Genomic DNA, 27,820 nt, shown 5'->3' with positions numbered 1-27,820 from the left:
ACATCTTCTCCTTAGAAAACCCCAGTCTTTTCCAGGACCCCCTCCTCTGGTCATACACATTCGCCTCTTTCTAATAAATGCAGGTAATAATAGACAGCTGTGGTGTGAAGACTTCCCCCTCATTCACTTGTCATCTTTTGACTCTCTCTTGGAAAACAATGTGATCTGATAGCTTGATCCTGTTGAATTCTACAAGGTATGGGGGAGAATCTCACCTGGAAAGGAAGTCATGTGCCCTTTCACTCCTCTGGGGACAAAAGAGATTCTAAGGAGAAAATTGTGCCTGAAAAGACAACCCTTTAAGGCTCCTAGTTCTCCCCTGGTCTCCTAATTTGGGGCTAGATCTTCACTGTCCAGTAGCAATAAAATGCAAGCCATATATTTAATTTTAGATGTCCTAGTTGCTACATGAAAGAAATAAAAAGAAGCGGGTAAAATTAATTTTTATAATATACTTGTTAAACTTGATATATTCAAAACATCCCAAATATTGATAGGCTATTTTATACTCATATTCTTTTTTTGTAATAAATCTTCCAAATTCAATGTATTTTACACTTATTGTACATATCAATTTGGATTAGTCATGTGTGTCTACTGGTATAAGATTAGACAGCCCAAACTGACTACAATATACAACAAAGCTTCCTAGCAAATAAGAGACCACATGTAATAGAGCTGAGGCACCCTTGTTAGCAGCTGCGCCCTCCAGAAGTACAGTTGTCAGACCTTTGCACAGCTGACCAAAGATGTAAGAGCAAGCCCAGCTACATCAACTGAGCCAAATTTATACACCAGAACTACCCAGACAACCTGTAGACTCATAAGCAATAATACATGTGTATTAATTAAATGAAGTTTGTGATCATTCGTTAGGCAACATTTTGGGTGCAGCGGATAGCTAATAGAACGACTAAATTAGTGACTAATTTCAATAGAAGCAAAGAATTTTTAAGCTTTTTGACTTGCAAAATATTTTGTAAGTAAGTAATACATTATTAAGTAAATAATAGACCTCTGGCAAATTTAACAAATTGACTTTTCCAAGAATCAACAAATTATTATTGTTTGTAATTGCTATGCTTCATTTAGAAACAGGTTTTAAAATCTTATACACAGAGAAAGAACTGGAAAGATCAAAATGTTGTTCACATTAATACAAATTGATAATAAAATATTTTTATTAAACATCTCTCACAACATTCTTTAAATATATTTTCATTAAAACTGCAAAGTTGCAGAATTAGCTCCTTCAGTTTATAGGAAATTATAACCATAGTTTTTTCAGATTAATATCTCAGATTGAATACATGCATCCTATTTCACTCCTTTATGAAACTCACTAAAACTAAAATAATTTTCAAGACATAAACCCAAGCAACAGAAATAATAAAAGACAATAGCAACATCAGAAGAACAAGTAGTGACCAGCTTAGCACATTTAAAACAAAAAAATCCTAAATGAGGAGGGGAAAGCTGGAGAACAAACCAATCTGCAGTGCAGAATGCAGAAAAAATCCAGGAGGGGAAACCATCAGTATCAAGATTAGTAATCACTAGTACCTGACACTCAACATTTCTGGGTTCTCTTCCTAGACATATTGTAAGATTGTACTTTTATGCGCTTCTAAAATAAGTGTATGCCATGTGACTCACTAGCTAAAGTGGTATACTGAGTGTCACCTGTGGTGAGTGTTTTAAGGGCCAGCGTAATTACACCATGCTTCCTTTTCTTCTGCCTTAGCAAATATGAAAGCACAGACATCGAGACTCCTTTAGCTTGTTTCCCTTGATGTGGATGACACACAGCAAAGCTTTGCTATTTTAAGTCATAGAGAACTGGGATTTGCTTATTACCAATAGGAATAATCTATCCTATCCTGGCAAAAGCAACCAGATACCTTAAAAATAAGCACTTAAGTGGAATGGTAAAATAGGAAGAATTGGATGATTGCTATGTCAAAAAGTGACATCTTTTGTTCCAACCCCATCCCCCTAGCACTCAGTAACCCTTTCCACTGAGCTCCAAGGACAGGAGCAGCCAGACCTTTACCCTCCAGGCAGGAGAATGAATTAATCCTCTAGGAAATCTGGTGACTTTCAGAAGAAAGATCTAACAATCTTAGTATCAGATTTTTCTTTAAACAATTTATACAGCTATATCATCCAACAGAAAAGCTCAAGGTTCACAAGCCCCACACTCACATTTAAATTTTAAGTCAGCTTCTTAATCACTTGTTCTTACATATGAACAAACAACCCCAAGAGACATCTGAGAAAAATCTCTACTGTAAAAGGTAACATCCAAAGAAACATTGTAAAAGAAAATTTGATTAAACCAAGATTATTCAAGAAAAAGGATTCTTTAAAAAGAAAAACAAAAACTATCACTAACCTTCTCAGAGAGATAAGGAAACTTTTACATTCATGAAGCAAGAACAGGATGATATAAGAAAAGAACATTCAGAGAAAAAAAAGCTCATTAAAATTAAAAACACAATTGAAGAAAAGTAAAATTTAGTAAGTGGTTTGTTTGAAAAAGTTAAATTTGTGAATTTTCTAAAAAAGTAGAGTAAAAAGAAAAATAAATATAAAATAGACAGGAGAATTAGAAGACCAGTCCAGGCATCTCAGCATCTCAATAAGAGGATCCCCAAAAGGAAAAACCAAAAGAAGAAAACTCTCAATTAAATAATTCAAAGCAAAAACAAATCTCAAAACTGAGGTACATAACCTTCTAAATAAAAAAGATCTGTCAATTTCCCCAGCACAGCGGATAAAAACAGACTCACACCACAAAAATATTTTTTAAAACTGCGGAAAACTAGAAGATCACATAAACTACCAGTGGGTAAGAAAGAGGAAAGAAAAGAGTCACATACAAAAGACTAGCAATCATAATGGCTTTACAACTCTCAAAAACAAGACTGGAAACCAGAAGATAATGAGGCAATGCATCTAAAGACAATTTATTTGCAACCTTGAACCTTAAACCCAGCAAAACAATCTTGTGAAAGTGACATTTTCAGACACATAAAGACTCAGTAATTTCACATCCTATGTGCTATTTTTCAAGACACTTTTGGGGGATTTGTGCCAACAAAATGAGAGAAAAAACAAGAAGAAGGAAAACCTGAGATCAAGGAGTTGATGATCCAATTAAAGAATGAGGGGAAGGGATTCCCAGAATAACAATGTAGGATATCCCAGGAAAGCAGCTATGCAGTAGGGCTTGGTGGTAAATCAGGTAGCTAGAAATAAATGGAAATCCCCAATAAAGAAAAAATAATTACAACTGATGGGTTATCTGATTAGATTAGCACTGTGAAAAATGATGCTGAAGGGTAATTGAGAAGTATGAAAATGGTTACCAAAAGATACTAATTAGAATAAGCATATGAAAGCAAGGCAATTAATAACTTCAAAAAACAAGAAAGGTAACATAATCATAGTTCATTCATATTTGAAGATATATTAATTATATGATTATTGATTCAACCAAATATTGTAATACTATTTTATAGAGAGGTATGAGTAAGGAAAGCAAAGGGGATAATACTTTAAGAGAGGTAGTCCTTATTTACTATAATTTAAAAAGTGAAGCAATAACACAGAGAATTGACTAAATGAAAAATAACAATATATACAAATTGGTTAGCAAACTATAGATAGGAAATGCCAGAAAAAAATAAATAAAATACTCAAAAGTGGCTGTCTCTGAAGAACTAGTAAGAGCAGAGGAAAATTATGACAGAATGGAAAACAGTTTGGAGGTTCCTTAAAAAACTAAAAATAGAACTACCATATGACCCAGTAATCCCACTCCTGGGCATATACCCAGAGGAAACCATGATCCAAAAAGAAACAAGTAGCATAATGTTCACTGCAGCATTATTTACAATATCCAGGACATGGAAACAACCTAGATGCCCATCAACAGATGAATGGATAAAGAAGATGTGGCGCATATATACAATGGAATATTACTCAGCCATAAAAAGGAATGAAATTGAACTATATGTCATGAGGTGGATAGACCTAGAGTCTGTCATACAGAGTGAAGTAAGCCAGAAAGAGAAAAACAAATACTGTATGCTAACACATTTTTTGGAATCTGAAGAAATGGTACTGATGAAACCAGTGACAGGCAAGAGTGGAGATACAGAAGTAGAGAATGGACTTGAGGACACGGGGCTGGGGTGAGGGGCGAAGGGGAAGTTGGGACGAGGTGAGAGAGTAGCATAGACATATTTACACTACCAGCTGTAAAATAGATAGCTAGTGGGAAGTTGCTGTATAACAAAAGGAGATCAACTTCATGGGAGATGCCTTGGAGGGCCAGGACGGGGAGGGTGGGGGGGAGTCACGGGAGGGAGGGGATATGGGGATATGTGTGTAGATGCAGCTGATTCACTTTGGTGTACCTCAGAGACGGGTACAAGAGTGTAAAGCAAATATATTCCAATAAAGAGTTTAAAAAAAAAAGAATACAGTTATTTTGGTCCCCCTTTTAATATACTGGCCTTAAAAAACCTTTGTGCATGACTTACTTTGAGAATAACTAAAATATTAATTAGAAAAAAATGAAGGAAGGAAGGGGAAAGGCAGAAAATATCCACCATGTGATACAATCAGCAAAGTCCCTCTCAGTGTCAAACCATTCTAATCATAGCTACTTTCTGTGAGAAAAAAGTATTGATTTCTTTTCTGTAATTGCAAAAATTGTATTAATATGCATTGGCATGACATTCATTCACTTGAATTATAAGGTATAGTTTGAAAGAGAAAGAGAGAGACAGCTGGCAGCTGATGGAGTCTAGAACTGCACTGTATTAAGCTTGTTGTCTGGATGAAATAAGATACTACTGCCTTCTACATTTCATAAATATATTCTTTATGCTCTTCCTAAAGGCCTCTCTCTCAAGAGCTCTAAACTCTTTGCTCAAATCTGAATGATTTTAGAGGCAAGACTATGAAATGAAAAGTATCGTTCTTCTTGCAGCCCCACTCAACGATAGATCTCAATTCAGATCACCCCAACTTGGGTCAGTAGAACACAGTTCTGATATCACGGCTTCCTTTTAACAGGAACACTGGCAAATTGGAGAGAAGGAGGAAGCCCTTCTGGGGGTTAATGTTACTTTGATTAAAGGAGACTTTCTGACACCAATGATATAAATTGTTACTCTGGCCCTGGAAAGTCTTTATGGCCCTGAACAATAATTAATAACAAGACAGATGCTCTTTTGTAAAGTGGGAGAATGCTAATTGTGAAAAGGGAGATGGAGAAAGAGAACTAGTATGACATAACAACCGCAAACATGAACTCAAGCAGATGAATTTAGGAAGAAGTATGAAATGGAATTTTGGTGATTGCTGGGGAAGATTGTGGCAGAGCCTGGCGAAATGTTCATTACCCCTGTTTTGTCTTCCTTGGCCCATATGAAACGTACACATCCTTAGCAATTGGGTTGGGGCCATGTGATTTGGTTCTGGCCAATGCATGTGGCTGGAAATGCTGTACAACTTGAAACTCCCAGCATAACCTTTGGTGCTTTCTCTTTCCCTCCCAGGGAGTCCTTGAAGACCAGAAATTTTTGAAACGTGCAGCACCACAAGATGGAAGGAGCCTGTATTCCTGCCATTGGTCAAAGCAGAGCTTCTCAGGAAAGCCAACTCACTTTCAAAGAGCTGTGACTGTGTTAAACCAAATCTCTATTGTTTAAGCCACTGAGATTTGGGGGACATAATTTGTTACAGGGACTAGCATTGACTAATAAAGGAAGCCAGAATTTTCCTTTCATAACACAACAATAAATCAAGAGCAGACAAGGATTGTTTTTAAAATAGCATATGTTAAAGACCCTTACATACTAAAATTTAAATACAGATCCACCAAGATTTTTGGCTTCTTCCATGGACTTAAAATCTTTTCAACCAAATTAAATGCAATAAAGTGTCAAGGGAAAAAGATATCATTAAACTCGCTACCTATCACCCTTACAGAATGTTTCATGGGCCAAATGAATATATCTATAAAGTGAATCAGACTCCTTTATAATAGGGACCCAAAACACACATATTAGTATTTGTAAACATCAGTAAAAATGATATTATTATTATTGCATTTTTTCTTTGCCCACTTGAGATTAGTGCTGTGAGTTTTTTAACTTTCTCTAGACAGCCACCTGAGGGCATTTTGTTAGCGCTTTTTAAATTATTCAATGAACAAATAAAAATAAAATCTATGGCAACGGGCGGAAGTGTCATGTAATACCAAATTAATTATATGATTCACTGCAGGCAGCAGCTGAAGAAAAGACTGGGGGAAAGGCTGTTATGCAAACAGGTTTGTCTCTAATAACAGCAAAGGGAATTTAGCGAATTACTGGCACAGCGAATTACTTTTCTGTTTAAAATGCCCCTTCTTAACCAGTTTACTCCACAGTGGAAGTCCTCTCTAAATTGGCCCCTCACCATGGGAGAACTACAAAGTCATCATTTCCCTCAGCCAAAGGATTTCTTAAGGCCGGGGCTTGGTGGCACAGAGGGCTAATGGAAATGTGCAAAGCCATTGCAAAGCCAAGCCACTGGAAAATCCAACCCACGCTCCTGACAGCAATTAGCATTTCTATAGCAGGGTATACATTTTAACTAATTAATCTCACAACACCCTCTTGGGCTTTCATGCCCATTCCCACATTACATGCCAGGAAACGAAGACAGAGAGATTAATTGACTTATTTTTGCCTGAGTGGTAGCACAAATAAAAGCCGCCTGAATGTAGATCTGAGAGGCTTGTCCCAAAGCTATATTTACACATTCAAAGCAAGATATTTCCCACAGGAAAGCTACTCATATATTTGTATTTATTAAATATTTACTGAAGACCTGCTGTGTTGGGTACTATGGTAGAAAGACATGCAGCTGTAAGAACTCAAGAAGCTCAGGTACAGGAAAAAAAAGAGGAGAAGTTTTAAATATTGGAAGACCTACGGTGGAACCAGCTGTTAAAACAGGCTTCTAGGCAGGATTATAGTCGCTATATTCGTATAGTATAGATTAGTATAGTATAGTTTATACAGGGTGCAGGTAGAGAGGGTAGTCCTGAGATTAGGTTGAGATGAGAACCAGGCCCTTTTAATATCCCATCTTAGAAACCGACGTGGATGAAGTCACCTTAAAAACACCCATCAGCACATTCTAGTAGTCTTAGCTAAGCCTGAAGGCAGAGACTAAGTCTAATGGAAGGGCTGGCTTTGATTAGTTTTGTTTTTCTAATGGTATACCTGGCTCCTCAGGAAACACTAGCCTGGGTCTGCAATTCAGAGACTCCAAGGTGTGAGCCGACTGGTTAGGCTGGGTAGCCGCACTGAATGGCTGACGTGAAGACAAAAAGTAAATCAACAAATTAAGTGTGGGTGAGTTTCTGAGGCTGCCAGGACAAAGACTTAGCAGGAACCCTGAGAGAGGAGGCATGTGGTACAGAACATAGAGCACTAGGATTGGGGATAACAGACAGGATTCAAAGGCAGGCTTTAATGCCCACGGACTTTACGGATTCATTTAAAAAATATGTACTGAGCAGCCTAGCATGTGCCAAGTACTAAAGCAGGTACTCAGTATTCACTGGGGAGCAAAACAAAGGTCTCACAGCGCTCACCTTCTAACACACGGAGACTGAAAATAATCAACATGCTAAATAAGAAAAATATAGAGTACATTGGAAGGTGATAAGCCAATGGAACAAAGGAAAGCACTGAACCTGGTAACAGGGATCAGGAATGAGGGAGTGAGGGAGAGAAGAGAGTCAGGAGTATGAAAGTTTAAAGAAGATACTCAGGGTAAGTCTCTTGATTATTATAAGCCTCAGTTTCCACATCCAAAACATGAAGAGTAGAATAGTACAGAGTAGTTATGGAAACAGAATGAGCATAGGATATGAAGTATCATAGAACCTATACAGTTCTCTGCACTTACAAGTTACAATTAATCTGTGGACTGCCATTCTATACGTGACCTTTGGAAAATGATTTCCGCTCTCTAGGTCTATGGCAGAGACTATTTAATGTATCCCATATACCACGCCCCCATACTCTTCTTCTAGTGTATGGGAATTCTCAGTTGGGCACATAGCCATTCAGAAAAAGGCTATATTCTTCAGCTCTCCTCTCACCTGGCTATAGTCAGATGACTAAATTCTGGGCAATGGGATATGTTTGCAATTGTCATGTGGTAGATTCCAGAAACTTTCCTTGAGAAACACTGGCATATCCAATGTTTCCTGTGCTCTTGCTACCATCCCATTCCTTCCATCTTGCTGCTGGGAACATGGATGTGATAGTTGAAGCTACCTTACGGACTAGAAGAATGAAGGCCACACCCTAAAGATGGAGGACTGTGAAACTGAGTGGAGATGGGACCTTGAATAAAGTACGCAGCTGGCTTATCAGCCTTGAATTTTCTACCTCTAGATTTTACCTAGGAAATATGTATTTTTTAATATCCTTCCTACGGAGAGTGTGGTCCATGACCCACTGTCATCATTAGCATCCCTTGGGAGCTTGTCAGAACTGCAGACTTCCAGGCCCCCATCCAGACCCACCAAATCAGAATCTACAGTTTAACAAGCTGCCAGGTGATTCCTGTGCACATCAACACTGGGGAAGTATTCATTTATTTTGAGTTTCCTTATTCACAGTTGATCATCATCCTAATTGATAACCATATCTTACTTCATCTCTTATAACAAGTGGGTTGCGAACTATTTCCGAGGTTTTATCCACCCCATGAGTCTAGGTTTTTGATTAATATTTACATTGAAAAATATATTCCTTTTTGTTCCTCAGTGGAAAAAATATTAAAACCATCCAGATATTTTTCTAGCGGTGTCCTTTTAATAAACCATCAGTTTTCAAAACAAACAAACAAAAAATCTACAAACTACATTTCCTAGAGTGTGATTTCAGTGGGAAAAAGATGATTAAAACTTAGTTTTTATTCAGAGGAGAACTACTCAAAGGCCTAGAAAATGTTGCTGAAATTTAAGAGTTGTCAACTAAGCCATCAAAAGGAGAGAGAGAAGTTCCTGGTGGGGGAGGAAAGCTGTGAGCATCCATCAGACATCCTTAGGCTGCTTGTACTGTTCATCAATCCTGAGCTAAAAACTGGCAGATGGCTTTCCTGGACCAGATAATTAGACATACCTTACTCCCACCAAAGAAGGGAGGTTTCTTGATTAATTTGAAAAATATAAGAACTAGCTCTGAGCGGATGATAAGATTTGCTAGATAAGGAAAGAATGCCAAATTCAGAAAGTGGGTTGGGGGAGGCTGAAGATCCACAAGTTACAGCTTCAGTTTTTCACAGGTTGTTAGGGTTTGTTGATAGAACAAGTTTTATTCCAGATAGTGTACAACTCCTCTCTGTGACACTGGGCACTTACCTTTGCGCTGACCTAAAGGCTGTTATTCTATATCAATTAGAAATGGTAGGCCTTACAATTAAAAAAAAAAAAAGAGAAAGTCATTACCATGCAAACATGAAAATAAAAATAAGAAGAGGTAAAAAGGGACAATGAACCCTCACAGATGAAAACAACCAAACCTATGAAGTTTAAATCCAAAACACATACTAAAGTAGATGATACTTAAAGTTACAAAGTCAAGTCATCTGAAGGATGACTTAGAGTTGAGATCTTTCAAAGTCTAATTATTGTTACAGGACCAGCACTCTAGGGGTCTCTGAACAGTTTAATTTTTGTTCAGTCCTGCCATGTGGCTGTTCCTCTCTTAGTATGTGAACATGAATGTCATTTTCTACAAAGTTTTCCCTGTGGCATAGGACTTGAGAGGAAACCCCGTGTGCTCTAGAAATGTTTACAGTTCTCAGGTCTAGAGGAGCTGCTGAAGGTCTCCGGGCTCACTCTTGGTCTCCATCAAGTCACTTCCCAACTGGTTTTTGGAGCACCAACAGACCCTTCATCATCATGAGTAAATGTCCAAGAAAAGTCCAACCACCACCCTTCCTGCTGCTGTGCACAAGAAGGAGGGACGTGGAACGGTATCATCTAATAGCCGCCCAGAAAAGGCTCCGCTTCTCTCATCAAAGTAGCAGCAGGGGTTAGCAGGCTAAAGAATGGATTATGGGTGTGCTGCCTCTGTTCCATGGTTCCATTATTTTCTTTAAAAAAATTACTATAATGAGCATCCTCATGTGGCTGAAGGGAATGATTTTCCTTGCAGGGCTGTCGTGACAATAAATACACTGGCTTCTGTCAGGTGTGACATGGTGTGCTAGGGAAACTCTAAGCAGTCATTAGCTGGTTTTTATGTTTTTTATCCCCAAGCAATTTTTTTCTAATCCATGATTAAGATGTAAATATCCAATTACTATTCTCATATTATAATCAAGCAGCTTTCACTCTCTCTATTTTCATTATCGTGCAATATTTACTCAGGGTCCTATGAGTGCTAGGAGATATAAACAAAAGGTAGCAAAAAACATGGTCCCTGCCTTCAAATTTCCATTCAAGAAACAGACCCTCGGCATTGGAAGTAAAGGTATTTGGGCCATCATCATAGAATCTCAGAACACACGGGTCTTAGATCTGGTCATAGTGTTCTGTTCCAGTAGAGTAGCTGGTAATACCCCCATTTCACAGATGAGGTGAATGAAGCTAAGAGAGGATAAAAGACAGGTCTGAGAGATGAGCTAACAATATATGATAGAGGTGGGGAGGGACCACCATGGTTATGTCTCCTGTGGGGTCTCTGGAGTCTGACAACCCCAGTTCAAATCCTTATCCTGCTACTTGCTACCCATGTGAGTATGTGCAAGTAAGTAAATATTCCTACATGTCAAAGAAAGCTGGTTTGAAGACTAAAGAGACAATGTTTTTTACTGTGTTTAACAGAAAGCTGCTCAGTAGCCCTCACTGTTCTTAATATCATATTCCTCCCTTTCTTGATTCCATACTGAGTATGGACAATTTCAAACTACGCATGGCCCAACAGATGTTGTTATCATTTAACCTACGGGGACTCGCCTCTAACACAGTGTTTAAGGGTGTGAGACTACAAGGGAGTTTTTAAAACATGTAGAACAATCTTCTCATTTTACAAATGGGGTAACTAAGCCCAGAGAGCTGACTTGATGAATGGCATAGAGCTCATGCATGGCAAGGGTAGAATCACTTCTTTCCAATCCAAATGTCACGTTCTTTCTACTCCATCCTTCCAGTGAAATACACATCTGCACAGTGGGTACTGGGAATGTACACAGTACAACAGCATATTCTCCTTCAAAACAGAGGTCAAAATGGGCAAAGAAAAAGAAAATCCAGGAAGACTGAAACAGAGAACAGTAACAGTGGAGCACAGGAGGTAACTCTATGTCTGTTCTATGTGATCAAGCCACCCTATTCTCCTCCCTTTTATTCTGCAGGTGAAGAAGTTGATATATGGGTCTTATCCTTGAGGCTGATATTAAAGTAGGTGGCAATGCTGCCCACAGGTATGGCACTTGGAAGGAAAGATCCTGCACCCCAGCTTCCGCATATGTAATAATCCATGAAGCAAAATATGAAGCTAATGTCAGCACTCGCAGAACTGTTGATGGGGTAAAAGGGATCACACATGAAAATACCACATGCTTGGGTGCACAGGAGGAACAGAATACATTTTAGCCACAATTACGATGTTAAATTGTATGAGGGAATTAAGACTTGGAAAGATAGCGGAAAAATTATTATGCTTTTGAGTTTTTATTGCATTTTACCAGAGCCAGGAGAGAGAAAAATCCGAAATTAAGATATGAGTCCTAAAATGCAGAAAGCAGGCCAAGCATAAACTGCCTTCTTAATTAGTAAAGAAAACCAAGTAATCACTTTTCCCCATGATGAAAATTTAAAGCCCTCCACATACTCAGGGTGTCTCTGTACCCTCCATTCCCACATCTCACATCCCAGTTGGAGAGTCAGGGAGGCTTGTTCAGTGAAAGTCCATCGGGGGCCTTCAACTTTCAATTAAAAGCTATGTGATTCCCATGCCTCAAGATTTGCAACCATATTCTACAAACAACTACACAGTCAAACAAAAAAAACAAAAAAACAAAGAAAAGAGCATTTTGTGAGCCTTGCCAGCAACCTCCCCAGGAACTCTCAGGAAACAGCCTGGAGTAAAAGTGTGTTTGAGATTTTCATCACCTGCCAGAGGAAGAGACACAGGCTACGATCCTGCCAGTGCATTTAAGAGAGGCATCACCTGTGAAATGCCAGTGCCGTCTCATTCAATTTTAATAACGTGTCAAACGTAGATTTTCCTTGAAGGCTGGTAGTGACAAGCAGAAAACAAAAGATTCTGAGAGAAAATCAGGTGAAGCGAACAACAAAAGCTGAGCACTAGAAATGGGGTCTGGGAAATGTCTGGCAGGGGATGATGATGGGCTGATTAGGAAGAATTCATGAGGTAGGGGTTCCGAGTGGTTGGGCTTTCAGTGGTCCCTCAACTAGAGAACAGTGTCAGCTCCCAAGGGGAAAAAGCAAGGTCTTGGGTAGATAAATGCCAAGATTGAATCATGGTCCAAGTTTCTGAATGTTTAAGCCACCTGGAATCCACGATGCATCTGAGAAAGCCACTACACATTGGCGCTGGAAAGGGGCCTTACAAATCATCCAGCTCCAGGACACATTGTGCTAATTTGGCGCTGAGACCAGAGTGGTGAAGGAATGCCTGAGGGAAAGACTGGGTTATGACCAGAGGCAGGATGGAACCTTCCAGATTCCTAGTTATTTGCCCCATATCGCACATGACTTCTGCCTAGAAAAACAATCACAAAAGAGAGTTTACCCCACACTTACATCAGTCTCTGTTTTTCTTTTCTCCTGGTATATCAAAGGTTGCATTTTTATGCTATTTTTATGCTCAACTTCTTGACTCACTATAGGGTTGAGAACATTTGCCTCTTACATATTTATTGCTGAAGAGAAAGCAGAAAATACAAACCAACTTTTCTGAACGCCAGAGCTCTTGAAACATAGGAAGCAAAACAGGAGAGTAAATTTTCAATACAGGAAGCAAAAGCAAACACTCCAAAGAAATCAAATGCAGAAGCTCTTAGCTAATAACCCTACTATTATCAGCCTTCTTTCACATGGTACACACATTCTCCACTGACACTCACGAGGGGATATATGCCAATGTTCTGATACTGAAAAAAAGCAAATAATTACTATAAAGTAAAAAAATGAAAATAAGAGAAATAGGTGCTAGAGCAGGAAAAGGGTCTGCAGTCATACCAAGAAGCCTTTTAGGAGCTTCAGCATACAACTTTAACTGTCCATGTATATATCTGTTTTGTGTGTGTGTGTGTGTGTGTGTGTGTGTGTGTGTGTGTCTAGGCAAGGTATACATCCCAAGGCAAAACTGTCAAGTCCAGGACAGTCTTCTCTGGGTACTTTTAGCCTCCCAGTGGTTCCCTGCCTGGTGGAGAAAGTGATAATGGAGGTGGTTGATTAGAAAGGACTTTTTATTTCCATATTCTTTAAGCTAGTAAAATGTCCCAAACTTATTACTCAGGAATCAGTGCCTTCTTCTGCCTACCATACCCATTCAAGGATTTTAAACTTGTAATTGTTAAGAGTCCATAATAATTTACACTTTACACGACAGTTTCAGACACATTATATTCTTTGATCACAGAGACAGGGGTTGTTGCCACGTTTGGGGGTTTGGAAAGAAAGGCTCAGAGAGTGACATGGGAAGAAGCTCACAGTGTTATTGGGCAGTACAGTTTTCTGATTCCAGAACCAGTCTGCTCTCCACTGGTCCTCTAAGACTCTCTGGTATCATACTCAGGCCTTTGGTTTCTAATTTGTAGGTTACACACAATCTTCCCTCAAATACTCCATTCACATTGAATCTTTATGTTAACAAGCATTTTAAACCATGCTCTTTCTGTCTTATAGCAAACTAACTACCGAGACTTTTCTTTGACTACAGAAATTCATTTTCAGACAGATATCTTTAAACTTCTTTGCCATTAATATAGTTTATGAAGTATATCTAGTAGTATTCTTTATGGAGAATAACAACATAGGATCAGGAGACCTGATTTCTTGCACTAAGTCTGCCAGTGAGACCACCATTATTAAAATAATTACCACTACGGCCACATAATATTGAACACTTTCCATATGCCAGGTATTAAGTGCTTTACATTTATTACCTCTTTTAATTCTCATAACAACTCTTTCAGATGGTTTTATTATTGTCCCCATTTAACAAATGAGGAACAGGAGCCTTAGATAAGTACAAGAGTATCTGCAGGATTACACAGTGTTAAATTAATTAAACAAGGAGGCCATTCGACTAAGGTGGTTGTAATGTCTTGGAAGCCTATCTAAGCAAACCAAAACCTAAGCCTGAAATGCTTCAAGATCAAGAAGACTGAAACTTAAGGACAGTCACTCACAAACAGCCAACTGGACTTTCTCAACTAATGCAACCACTTAAGCTATAGCCAATCAAATGTTTTCATTGTCTTGCTTCCACCTCTTCTCTATAGAAGTCTTGCCCCTGGCTCCCTTCTGTGGAGTGCTCCTAACTACATCTAGTTTGATGCTGCCCAATTTGCATCGATTTTTACTCAAACTCTTAAAATTAAAAAATTTTAATATGCCTCAGTTTATCATTTAACAACAGCAAGGAAGTGAGCAAGAAGGGTTCTAACACAGATCCGCCTCATTCCAGAGTCTAAAATTTCACCATGATTGTGGCCAAGTAACTTTCCTTTTTTCTTGGATTTCATTGTTTCATGTATAACACAAGGAGGTAAAACCAGACGATCTCTAACCCTTTCCATCTCTAGAATGTGATGGGTTTATAATCAATGCTAACTTCGACAGTGTTTTCTAGCCCAAATCTTAAAAGTGTAAAATCAAGCCAGTTTTTCAGGGACAAGAATGAGAGTGGGTGGGCACTTGTGATTAGAAAGTGGAACAAACTGAGTGGGTCTCTTTAATAAGGAGCATAAAATCCGCGATTAGCAGTTTCCAGCATCAGAAGGCACATATCACAGCCAAGAGGCAGTGGGACAGATCGCATCTGTCTGAATGAGAGCGTGTCATCATGTAGTCTTGTTTCCAGTGGAGACCCTGAAGCTATCTTCAGGCTCAACTTTCTCTCCCAATACCCACTTTTAAAAAGCAGAGGAGTCAGAAAAGTCAGTTTGTCCTCGAAGGCAGCTCCCTCGGGCATTAGCTGCCTCTGTCTTATTAAGTATAGTCAGGCATGACTCAGCTCCTCCATCAACTGTCTGGGAAGGAGAACATTTCATGCTGGTAGAAAATCACCTTAAGCAGAACCATGGAAGGCATTTAAGGTACACAGTTAGAACTGGGTTGCTTATTACTCAAAATCAAATCACCCTTTTCTTATTCTAGACAGGAGAGCATAATCACAGCCAATAAGGAAACAAGCCTGCATTTGCTTAGAACGCATCAGATCACCCTGTCACCTCCAGTTACAACGATCAGCCACGCAGACACCTCTTCTGTCTGGGTCACAAAGCAAGGGGATCTGTGGGTTAGGCCATGCCTTTCAATCAATAAACCCCCAGTAAGAACCTACTACATGTAACAGTTTATAACCGGCTCCAGTGGGGGATACAGACACAGGGAAGACATGGTTTCTGCTCTCAGAGGTCTCACTATCTAGTGAGGGCAGACAGGCAAATAATTAATCTCAATGCAGAGCAAAACACAGTAAGTGCTAAAAAGAAAAAGATGCAACATGTCATAAGAGGGCAGAAGGAGCTCTTAATTCTGACGGCGGGGGAGGGTGGGGAGTTCAATGACGCCTTCACCATAGAGATAGCATCTGATTGAAGCCTGAAAAATGAATAACATGTGCACTGACAGATACAGAGGGAGGAGTCTGGGCTGATGGAACATTGTAAGTAAGGCAGAGAGGGCGAGGGATCCATAAGTAGTCTGTAAGTCAGCTGGGGCTGGAGTACAGGATGTGGGATGGTTACGCTGAGCATAAGAGTGGGAGACTAGGGTTATACCGGGTAAGGAACTCTGAATTATGAGTGACACATATTAATGGTAACTCCAGCAGAGATGAAGACTGGATTGGGAGAGACGCTTGTGCTCCCTGAGGCTGTCTGATGGTTCACACACACATGCACCTCCACATGTGTCAAGAATAGAATTTCTTTATCCATTTGTTATCTCTGCTTGTACTTCCACACACCGCAAATGAGGACAAAAGAGACAATTACAGTAACCTGAGCTCAGAGGATGGGGAGGGAGTGAAGCTGATGGCTTCTGAGGTGGCCTTCTTGCTCCACAAGTGTTGGGTCAGAGGACTGTGATTTATCAAGATGAGAAAGACAGTGTCTGTTCCTTCTCCATCCCCCAACCCCTTATCATGACGGATCATACATGGGGCTGTAGAGGAGGCAGCCACTTTATGACAGTTTCTGGAACTTAATTATCCAGAACCTTTATTGCTTCTCTCTTGTAGACTCTGTGCTCAAAATATCTTAATAACCAGAAACCTCCGTGAACGGCAATGCTCTGTAGTATAGCTGTCTATGCATTCCTTATGATACTCAGAACATCAGCCCATGGGTTATAGACGACTGGATAACTAGACTCTCTTTCCAAGTACCTGAAGTTTCCTTGTTAACAGGACAACTGTCCTTTTATCTTCATACCCCTCCCCACCGCCACTGTGCCAAAAAAGCCAAGAATTGCTGTAAACATGCAGGGTGACAAAGAGAAGAGTGGTAGATTCAATGTCAGGCCGAGGAATAGGACTTGAAAAATAACTGGAAAAATGAAAGGTTAGCAAAGTACAAGCCACAGATGAGAAAAAAAAAATATTTAAATGTACACATCTGATAAATGACATACCCAGGATACATAAAGAACTGTCAAAATTCAATAAGAAAACAAATAATTTAAAAAGGGATAAAAGATTTCAACAGACAGTTTATCAAAGAAGATATACAAAGAGTCAATAAGCATATGAAAAGATGCCCCAAATGATTAGTCATTAGATAAATGCCAATTAGAAATTACTCAGGATACTACTACACACCTATTAGAATGGTTAAATTTTTTAAAGTGGAAAATACCACATGTTAACAAGGATATGCAATAGCTGGAACTCTCATTTGTTGCTGATGGAAATGCAAAATGAAGTAAATCGCTTTAGAAAACAGTTTGACATTTTCCTTTTAAGTTAAAGCTATACTTACAGTACAATCTAGCAATATTAGTTCTAGGTATTCACCAAAGAGAAATGAAAACTCATGTTCAAGCAAAAACCTATACACAGATATTTATAGCAGACTTCATCATCCCTGCCAAAACCTTGAAGCAGCCAAATGAATGTCAACCTGGTGATGAATAAACAAACCATGGTATTACCTTTCCAATGGAATACTACTCAGCAATAAAGAATGCATTTCTGATAGGCTTGACCACATGGATACTTCTCATACACATCACACTAAGTGAAAAGAGCCAGGTCTCATATGATTCCATCTATATAAAATTCTGAAAAGGCAAAATTATAGAAACAGAAAACAGATTGGCGATTGGCTAGGGGCTTGGAGTGGGGGAAGCTGACAGCACACTGTCAGCTTGAGGGAGGGTAATGGAACTTTTCTATGTCTTAATTGCTGTGGTCATTATGTGGCCATATGTATTTGCCAAAATTCATATATTTCACATAAAAAACTGAATTTGATTATATGTAAATGGAGTTAATTAAAAAATAAATATATATTTTAAAAGGTCAAGAGTGCCTATATGGGAACAGAATCTAAAAAAAAGTGGAGAGATATATATATACATGTATAACTGAATCACTTTGCTGTACACCTGAACTAACACAACATTGTAAATCAACTATATTTCAATAACATTTTTTTAAAAAAGGTCAAGAGTTGTGTAGAGTAAAAATTGATCCAAGTAATTCCAGCCTCTTGATTAGAGATTTGATCTGCTTGTAATAACTGGCAGGGGGCAAGAATTCAGTTATGGGCCCACTCTGCACGGCCTTCTCTTACCCATCTCCAAGTAGTCAAATCATAAGACTCCTCCACCATCTAACCTGGACACTGCCTCTCTTGATATAACTGGTTACTCTCACCTTTCTCTCACTTCTAAACCACAACAGCAGTGTCGCTGGATCTCACATGTAACATTGAACAATGCACAATCATTATTTAAGGTTATGACTGATCCCCTGCTAGATTGTGAGCCCAAAGGCAGAGCTCTGGTCCTTATTACCCAGCATGGTACCCAGCACACTGTAAACACAGAGATCATGAACTGCATAGAAGTAAAAGTCTACACTTCCTCAGAACTCCCTAATATACACGCCATGCTGTCCCCCACAAAATAATCCCACAGCTGAGGTAAAAAATGAAACATTAGGCATTTACTATATCCATTCATTCCTTCACTGAGTATTTACTGAGTAGCTAATAAGTGCAAAGCCTTCTGCTGGGCTTTAAAAGATACAGTGGTAAATAAAATTGTGTCTGTCCACATGGAGATTTCCTTTCAGAGAAGGTGATGGATATCAAATAACTAATTAACTAGATACTTAAGCAAGTAATTATACAATTAATAACAGTTGCTGTTGGAATGGGTATCATGAAAAAAAATTACAGGGCAATATGAAAGAGACATGACAGGGATCTTAACGGAGCCTGAATGTCTGGAGGGAAGGGAAGGAGGTTCACTGAAGAATTGACTTCTGAGCTGACTGCTGTAGAGCGAAGGCGTGAGGGGCAAAGTCAAGAGGAGAGTGTGTGAAAGCCTTAGAGTAGAAAGGAAACACTCGATGGATGAGAACATCTGAAAGAATCTCAGGAAGCTTCATTGCCAGGATCAAGAAAGTGAAATACAACAAGACTGAGGCAACAGGTTGGACACCTTAGTACACAGGGCCGTATGGAAGGCATTGAAATTATATCCTAAAAATAATGGGAAACACTTCCAGGATTTTCATCAGAGGACATACAGGATTTAATTTACAATTTTATTTTATTTTTTGGCCATGAGCAGCATGTGGGGTCCTAGTTCCCCGACCCGGGGATCGAACCCTCGACCCCTGCAGCGGAAGCACAGAGTCCCAACCACTGGACTCCCTGATTTACCATTTTAAATAGATAGTGGTGATTGCCATGGGAAGAATGGACTGCAGGGAGTAAGAGTGAGGAGGAAGAGCCAGTTACAAAGCTAATGCAGAAAAGTCCAAGAGTGAGATGGCGTGCCTCGGACTAGAACGAGAGTTAAGACGAAGAGGTGTGGTCAAAGCCACATGAAAGAACTGAGGTGGACTGAGGAGAAGTGCAAAGAGAAAGAAAGGCAACTCAGTTCAGAGGCTCTTGGACTGCAAACTTACAGTTTCAATTAGGGAATCTCAAAGGGCTAGAATCAGAAGCAACTTAACAATTTTACAGATGAGGAAACCCAGAGTTCAAAAGGTTAAGGAACTTACCTAAGGTCACCCAAGGAAAGTAGCAACAGAGCTGAAGCACAGTATCAAAATAGTTTCTGTTTCTTGTGTTATTTCTCATTCATACATTTTGAGAGCCTAAATTTCACCTCTTACTTTATTCTTCATTTTTAAAGCAAACACAGTAACATTTCCATACATGGGTCATGGTGAATAACAGGAACCCCAAGACACTGAGACATAAAACACAGGAGATTGTAAGACAGCATTAAGATAGTAACAGGGCCTATTTGTTCACCATTGTATCCTAATGCTTAGCAAATGCCGAGCTCATCCAATTGTCTCCATAAATCAGTATTCAATGAATGCCACTATATTGAAAAATAATACAAATCTCAAATAATTTACAGTCATCAAAGCCAAATAGGTGGCAGAGAATCATAGAACCACAGATTGGTTTTCAAGCAACTGGTTGTGAAGAGTAGGCTACTATCTGCCTTTTAATTCTTAGAAAATTGGTAAATAAATAAACATCTGGAGCAAATGAAATTCCTTCTCGACAAGAGTCTAACTGCATTTAGAAATGTGGATTCTTGTGGGCAGCCACCTTCGAATGCAAAAATCTCAATCTCTTTTTTTCTTTTTTTAGCAATGTAACCACACAGGGGACATATTTATTTTAAGAGCTCTTAAACATAGTCCTCTGACTGTACAGTTTGAGTGGGATATGTTCTAAAGGCAAAAACATAAAATTTTAAACCTCATTTTGTATTTGTATTGTTAATGATGGCATTACAATTTTAAAACAGTTTTGAACATACTATGAAATAAAACAAATGAGTAAGTTTGTTAACATTTTTAGAAATCAAGAAAAAAATCTCAGTCTTAATCTCATAATACAGGAATCCGGTTGGTGGTTACCCAGATGCCAAGTGCGTGGTGTCAGTTCATTTCAAGTTCATTCAACTGCGTCTCTGCTTACCTACTTGCTTTTGTTGGTTACAGAAAATCTTTGAAGTATATTATCTCATTGGATCTCCAGCATAACTCCACAAGACAGGTAAGGCCAATATTATTATCTTCATTTTGTAAAGACAGTCACACGGAGCCAAGATTTGACTTGAATTATCCAGGGCATTCTCTGACCCAGGACATCTCCTGAGCTTCCATAGCACTGCGATTTAAATTCGCTCCACTAACAAAAAAAAAAAAGGAAATGCTCAAATGTTCCTCTCCTAGATTACAGATTAGGGGGGTGAGTCCTGGAAAGACCTCTGAATTCAATATGATCTCTTCTTTTTTGATGCAATGTATTCAACCTTCGGGAACCATTCTGGAAAGTGGCTCTGGTATACACAACCAGAGACTCATCTGCTATTCCATACTTGAAAAGACACTGACAATGGCACAGCCACTGTGGAAAATACTTTCTCAGTTCTTCAAAATGTTACACATAGAGTTCCGATATGACCCAGCAATTCCACCTTTAGGTATACACCCAAGAGAAATGAAAACTTACGTCCATACAAAACTTGTATACGAATGTTCACAGTAGCATTATTCATAATAGATAAAAAGTAAAAATGATCCAAATGCCCATCGATGATGAAAGGATAAACAACGAAACTGTTCATCAATAGAAGGCAGTGAAGGACCGAGCCTGCTACCACATGGATGCACCTTGGAAACACTACGTGAAAACATTATTCTAAGCCAGTCACAAAAGCTATATATGATTCCATTCCTAGGAAATGTCCAGAATAGACAAATCTATGGAGAAAGTAGATTAGCGGTTGCCTAGGATTGAGGGAAGGGGGAAGAAGGGATGTGGGTTAGCAGCTAATGGATACAGCGTTTCTATTTCAGATGATGAGTGTGTCCTTAACTTAGAGGTAGAGATGGCTGAGAAGCTAACATAATGGTTGCTACTGCTTTCAACCATGGAGTGTTTAGAAAAAATGTAAAATAAATAATGTCCTTAGTAATGAAAAGTTTGGAATCCCTGGGTATAGTAGGTTAAACGATAATAGGCTAGGAGTAGAAGACAAGGACTGGTGTCCTGGCTTTTCTGGTTACAGTTTTATGACAATGGCTAAGTCACCTAGTCTCTCCAAGTCTCTGTTCCCTAACCTGTAAAACAGGAATAATGATATAATTTACTGTTTTTCGATGATCATATAATGCAAGCCTTTTTAAACTATAAAATACTAAGTGACTGATGTCATTCACCATTATAATGATTAGTTGATATAACGATCACGTGAACTGTATCTGGCACATACTATAAGCCTAATAGTATATGTGTTTACTGCATAGAGAAATGAAGGCATGCTGACAGATGAGGGAAGAAGTACTCCTTTGTTTAACACATGTATGACCATGTCTACAGATACTGAAATATTGGCAGTTGGCTGAGTATAGTATCCGTGTAGTACTGATCTCTTAAAAAAACGGAAGGAAAAGAAAAATGTCTATAATCAATAGAAATGTTTACATGAGCAGCTAAGACAGGCAAGAATTAAGGTATATACCTACTTTTGGGGCTGAGTATCCAGTATTGGAAAACTTTGAAGTGGAGAAGCGAGGATTCACTGATTTCAACTTCCTAAAGTTTGGGTGGCTATTTTCATCTTCCTGACATTACATATCTAACAAATAGACAAATACTAGCCACAGTTATAATGCAGGAAATTCATTATAACTGGGGTGGGAAGGGGGCAGATTTGTAGCATCTGTTTATTAAATTCCATAGGGTAAATACTCTCACCAAGGCCAGTTCCAAACTCTCAGTGATTTAATAGCTGGTTCACATAATTTCCTGAAAATTGAACAAACTTCTCTCACAAATCTCCAAATGTGGTAATCTACCAAGGTCATTTCATAATGCTGAAATTATCTCTATTATGGACGTTATTAACATCTTACTTTAAAGACAGAAACAAAGAGCCAATGTTGAAGCAACAATATCTCACAATTGCCTCTTGCTTACCGTCCCAAGCACTCCAAAGGTTCAGGTCTTCATTCTTCCTTACTTCCAAAAATTGTTACTCTTTATTTCTAGTTATACATATAATTAGATTGCAATATATTCAGAAGATACAGAAGTATGTTTAAAGGGTGGAAAAAAACTCAAATATAATTCCACTTTCTAAAGATAATTACTGTTAAGATTTGGGTGTATTCTACCAAAGGCTTTCTATATGTGCACATGTATGTAATTACACACACATGCACACAGCGGTGTGAGGTAAACCAGGGTTGGGGCGGGGCGGGGGTTGATTTGTAGCATCTGTTTATTAATTTCCATAGGGTGAGTATGCTCACCAAGGCCAATTTCAAACTACCAATGATTTAATAGCTGGTTCACATAATTCCTGAAAACTGAACAAATGGCTCTCATAAGCCACTGAAATCCAGCTTCAGCAAACAACTGCCACTATTTTTAAAGGTTTCACACTTTAAAAATTGCTGTATGGTACCTGTTTTTAAACAGAAATATCTATCATAAACTCATTTCCTTATCAACAAATATAAATTTATATTATATATTAAAGACTCAATAGTATTTATTTTTTTAGGAATCCTCCTCTATCAATGGATATTTACGTTGTTTTGTCCAGTGTTAACTATTTGAACAACTGTATGAAAAATAAAGTTGTGAATACATCTTGATGCATTTCTTTGATTATTTCTTTAGGATATATGTGTGCAAGGCTCATTACAAGGTCAATGGGAGGCACTTTGGTGTCTTTGAAACAGTCAAGGTACCCTTCACAAAGCCTATTCAAGGGCCACTCTGCCCCACACGGTATGAGAACACCCCACCTGGTCAGTAGATCACCATGTCCTGTCTAATGCTAGGTAGGACTGTTCTCCTTAATTGTGGCTAATATAATGGGGTGAAAAATGACATCTCATTGTTGGTTTAATTTGCATCTATCTTCCTACTCATGAACTTGAGCTTCTTTTTAGTATGATCAATTTGCTTTTCTCTTCTTGCACTGTCTGAACTTTCAGTTAACCTTTTCTCATTTTTTCAAAGAGTATACTTTATATTGGAAGGGTTTCTTTTGTGTGCAAGAGCTCCTTGTGTTGTAATGACATTAACCATTTGCCACATACCTATATCTTCCCGTTTTCATTCGTCCTTTAACTTAAAATATTTTGATGCTCCACTAATTTTGTCAATCTTTATGTAGTCAAATACATCAAATTTTCTTTAATGGCCCCTACCCTTGTTGATATATCTACGAGGGTGAGTCAAAAATTATCCACACTCCAGTTATATTAAAACTTTTATAAATTCTACAGCCAGAGTGCGGATAATTTTCGACTTACCCTCGTAGAAAGGCTTTCTCTATCTCAACATTATAAAAACACTTACATATATTTTCTTCTAGTACTTTTAGGGTTTAATTTATTTTTTTACATTTAAGTATTTAGTTCAATGGAGATTTGTTTGGGGTAAGGTGAGAATTTAACTTTATTTTTATAGAACTTATCCAAATGCTGTAGCATTTAAATACATCTTTTTCCACTGACTCTGGATGCTACCTTGGGTACCCGCCAGCTGCGGAGCTGGCTTCCTTTCTTTTCTGGATTCCCGTTTTTACTTCAATTTTGTCCTCTGAGAATTTCTTACCAGCTCAGCAATTCATTTTAAAAGACATTTATTTTTAAATGCAGTATTTCCAGCCGCTTTACAGGAAAAGGGTTGTTTAGGGGACCTTGTCCACCATACTGAGAGACATTGAAATCTTCTCCAATCTATTTCTGACGTGGTAGGAAGCATGAACATTCAATAACTAGATAACGTCAGAGACCTGCTCAAGTCCTTTCAATGACCTTTTGTGGCAGCGAAGGTAAATGCAATAACACCTGTAATAGGCCCTGGACCCTGACCACCGCTTCCTCCTCATCTCAGGCCCCTTCCCCCAGAGTTCTTTTCTTTTTTCTTTTTCTTTTTTGTGAATTTTAAAAATAGTTTTTATTGAGGTATAACTGGCATATAACATTATGTTAGTTTCAGGCATCCAGCATAATGATTTCATATTTGTGTACCTTGTGAAATGATTGCCACAGTGACAACATGGAAGAACCCTGAGGGCATGACGCTAAGGGAAATAAGTCAAAGACAAACACCATATGATCTCACTTATATGTGGAATCTAAAAAAATAAAATAAAGAAAAACCCGAGCCTACAGATACAGAGAACAGACTGGTGGTTGCCAAAGGTGGGAGATGGAGGGGTGGGTGAAATGGGTAAGGGAGTCAAAAGGCACAAACTTCTAGTTATAAAATGAGTGAGTCATGGGATATAATGTATAGCATGGGAGCAATAGTTAATAACACTGAACTGTATATTTGAAAGCTCCCCCAGGACTTGACGCTCCGGCCACACTGGCATCATCATCCTTATGGCTCAGGGCCTTCACACATGCCATCCACTGCCTTCTCTGTTTGCATGCTGGTCCTTTCTTTCCTTCAGTTCTCAGTGGAGTATGTCATCCTCTCAAATAGATCTTTTCCACTACCCAACAATGGGAGTATTGTCCTATTATTTGCCATCAGGATAATGCCCTATAGATAATCTTCACAGAACTTTTAAAAAATGTGTCTATTTACTTATTTTCTTCTGTCCTACACCCTCCCCAAGACTAAACTCCATGAGGGCAGATATCATTTCTGTCTTGATTTACCGATAAATACAGGCTGCACAGTGGGTAGCACATACTGATGGACTCTGAATGAATGCAAAGTGTTTTAATCTTCTTTACATTCCCTGTGGTACAAAGTGTTGCATATTAATAGGTGCCCAGGAGACATATGCTGAGCTGGGTTCCACATCTTAGTCATGAAGGACCAGCTTCCCTAGATGTGGACGTCATATAGATCTTTGACCTGTTTTTACTGCATCACAAAGGTACATTTTCAAAATAGGAGGGGAATACTTATCCTTCTGTGATAAAAGTCTTGCATGCTTTAAAATGGATAACTAGCCTATGAAAACACAGAATTCCCTGGGATTGAAGAGGACTTGTGCATTGAACCTGACTTGTTCAGGACTGTGATTCTGGAGAGTTCACACTGGGTGTGGATTGGGGATAACGCCTCCTGTCCAAACTGTTGCCCCTTGCTAAATACAGATAACGGTTATTTTCGCAGTTTTACTGCGCCAGGGTTCGGCTGTTAGCATGACTGACGCCACCCTGGCCCTTACAGTTTCTCCTGTCCTTCGCTGACCCTACTCAGAACTGTACTGTACAGTGAGTCACTTCTCTGCCATCAAGGGCTTTGTAGTGAATAGATATTGCTTCATAATTATTAGGATCACGTGGTCTCTATGCTCTGTGAGTCCCCATACAGTGATGAAAACCTTTACTGACAAATTCCCGGCACCCACAAGACTAGTTACCCCATTCATGAATTTTGACTTAGGAATGCATGTCCTGTTTCCAAGGACCTACCTCCATACCCTAGGTTAACTATGAAATTGCCCCTGTGGCCCTTTGGTGCTGTAGAGAGCAGCTGAGAATGCTTCTGAATACGTGTCCACCCAATCCCGATCGCACCCTGTAAGTTACTTATAAGAAACTGATCCACTGATTATATGGTGCTGCCTGCCTCATGTGTCAGCCTCAAGGCATCGTCTCAGTTCAGTGGGTACTTCGTTCCCTCTGTCCTCCAACACACATACAGACACACACACACAAAGTGACAGTTTCTGAAAAAAAGAAAACATTCCAGAATATAAATAAAATGCAACTTGGAGTGTTGGTGTGAATCCACCATTAAATTTCAAAATCCACACCCAATCACTGCCAAAGGCTAGCAGAAAACAAAACAAAACAAAACAAACAAACAAAAAAAAACCTGGCACTTTTTGACTGAAAATAATTTTCTAAAGCTATACACTGCTGAGTAGCAAAAAAATGTCTGAGCCACATGTAAACATCATTTACCAAGTCCCTAGACACCTAGGAGGAGGAACAGAGCCTCTGTAGTTGAGTAAGAAGGAAAAGACAGGGAGTTACAGTTAATATCTCTGAATTAGCCACACGGGAAGCCAAATGAATTATGCCAAAGCAACCTTGCCACATACTAAAGTTAACAGCTTCCCATTCCACTCAAACCCACTGCATCTGCACTGAACCACTGTTCCTTCATCCATCTGCAATCTCATTAAGAACTACTTCCCTTTAGAAAATTTTTATAACCTTTGAAAAATGTATGTTCTCTGAATATACGCAATTGTAGTGCACTGTGTATGTTTCAGGAAGCCTGGAACAAATCAATTTGAAATAGTATTTGCAACATGAAAAATCACATCCTATGCTCTTCATTTTTTTAATTGGTTGAATGTTTCCTCTCAAATGTGTGTGCTTTGTATCATCAATTATTGACAGACAGCTTTGGTCGGCATATCTAGAAAGTGAAGGGTTTTAATATAAAGAATTCAGTGGCAGCATGGTATTGAGCAAATAGTATGCATTTTAAAGTCAATCAGCTAGACAAGTTTTACTTAATAATAGCTATAGTAAGCTGTTAAGTTAATTTAACTTTTTAATTCACTTTTCTGAATCTGGAGTTCCTCACTAGTAAAGACAGATGAAAACACCTATCTCTATCTTATGAAGCTGTTCAGAAATGTATGTAATATTTTATATTAATACACACACACACCCCCCCCACACACACCACTCCCTGATTCAATTAATGTTATTTCCCTCACCCTCTTCTTTTTTATTATGCACACACACCCCACTATAGAGTTATTACCAATTCACAGAGAATTAGAATAAAAGATATTTAAAGCCATGCTTAGTGTAACATGATCTTCCTTTAGTCATAAAAAAAATCGATATTGTATAATGCTTCATGGCTATTTTGCAGTCACCAATTATCACTGCACTGTAGATGAGAGGAAGAACATTTTTAATAACAGGATATTTAGAGTAATAAAGGTGAGATAACTAAAGGCTTGCTTTGAATAAAGCAACCAGGAACAAAGACCCTGTCTTCACTTTCTTCCTGAAATCCCCCTTAGCATCTCACTAAGAACACCGCATGCAGTGGGAGGGACTCCTCCAACACTTCCATTTACTAATTGCTCTATTCACAATTTCAATTATTCCGATTATCCTCCAAACAAAACTACACCTTCCTCTTAGACCTAAATACAAGTTGGGATTCTACTGCGCCTCAAGCAACTCATTGCTAATAGGAAAGACACTTACAGCTCAGGGTCGATTGCAAACAGCAGATTGTTTCTGCCCTAGATCGTAATGTATGCAGAGTGCAGAATGGAACACTCTTGCCTGCCACATCCGCCTCC

The 27,820-nt window shown here is 38.7% G+C and overlaps 1 protein-coding gene across 4 annotated transcripts in view; it reads right to left on the bottom strand.

The window, feature by feature from the left end:
* IL1RAP (interleukin 1 receptor accessory protein) overlaps positions 1–27,820 on the bottom strand; it is a 129,546-nt gene that overhangs the window by 48,642 nt on the left and 53,084 nt on the right. Inside the window, exon 3 of one of the 4 annotated variants that reach the window (XM_057738549.1) lies at positions 20,467–20,679. The exons of the other annotated variants lie outside the window; for them this stretch is intronic. The gene's annotated coding sequence lies outside the window, so the exon portion shown is untranslated. The remainder of the gene's footprint in view (positions 1–20,466; positions 20,680–27,820) is intronic. 4 annotated transcript variants of the gene reach the window in all.

Source organism: Hippopotamus amphibius, chromosome 6, assembly GCF_030028045.1.
Source record: "Hippopotamus amphibius kiboko isolate mHipAmp2 chromosome 6, mHipAmp2.hap2, whole genome shotgun sequence".
NCBI lineage: Eukaryota > Metazoa > Chordata > Mammalia > Artiodactyla > Hippopotamidae > Hippopotamus > Hippopotamus amphibius.
Note: the sequence above shows the minus strand (reverse complement) of the source record. Positions and strands in the feature narration are given on the sequence as shown.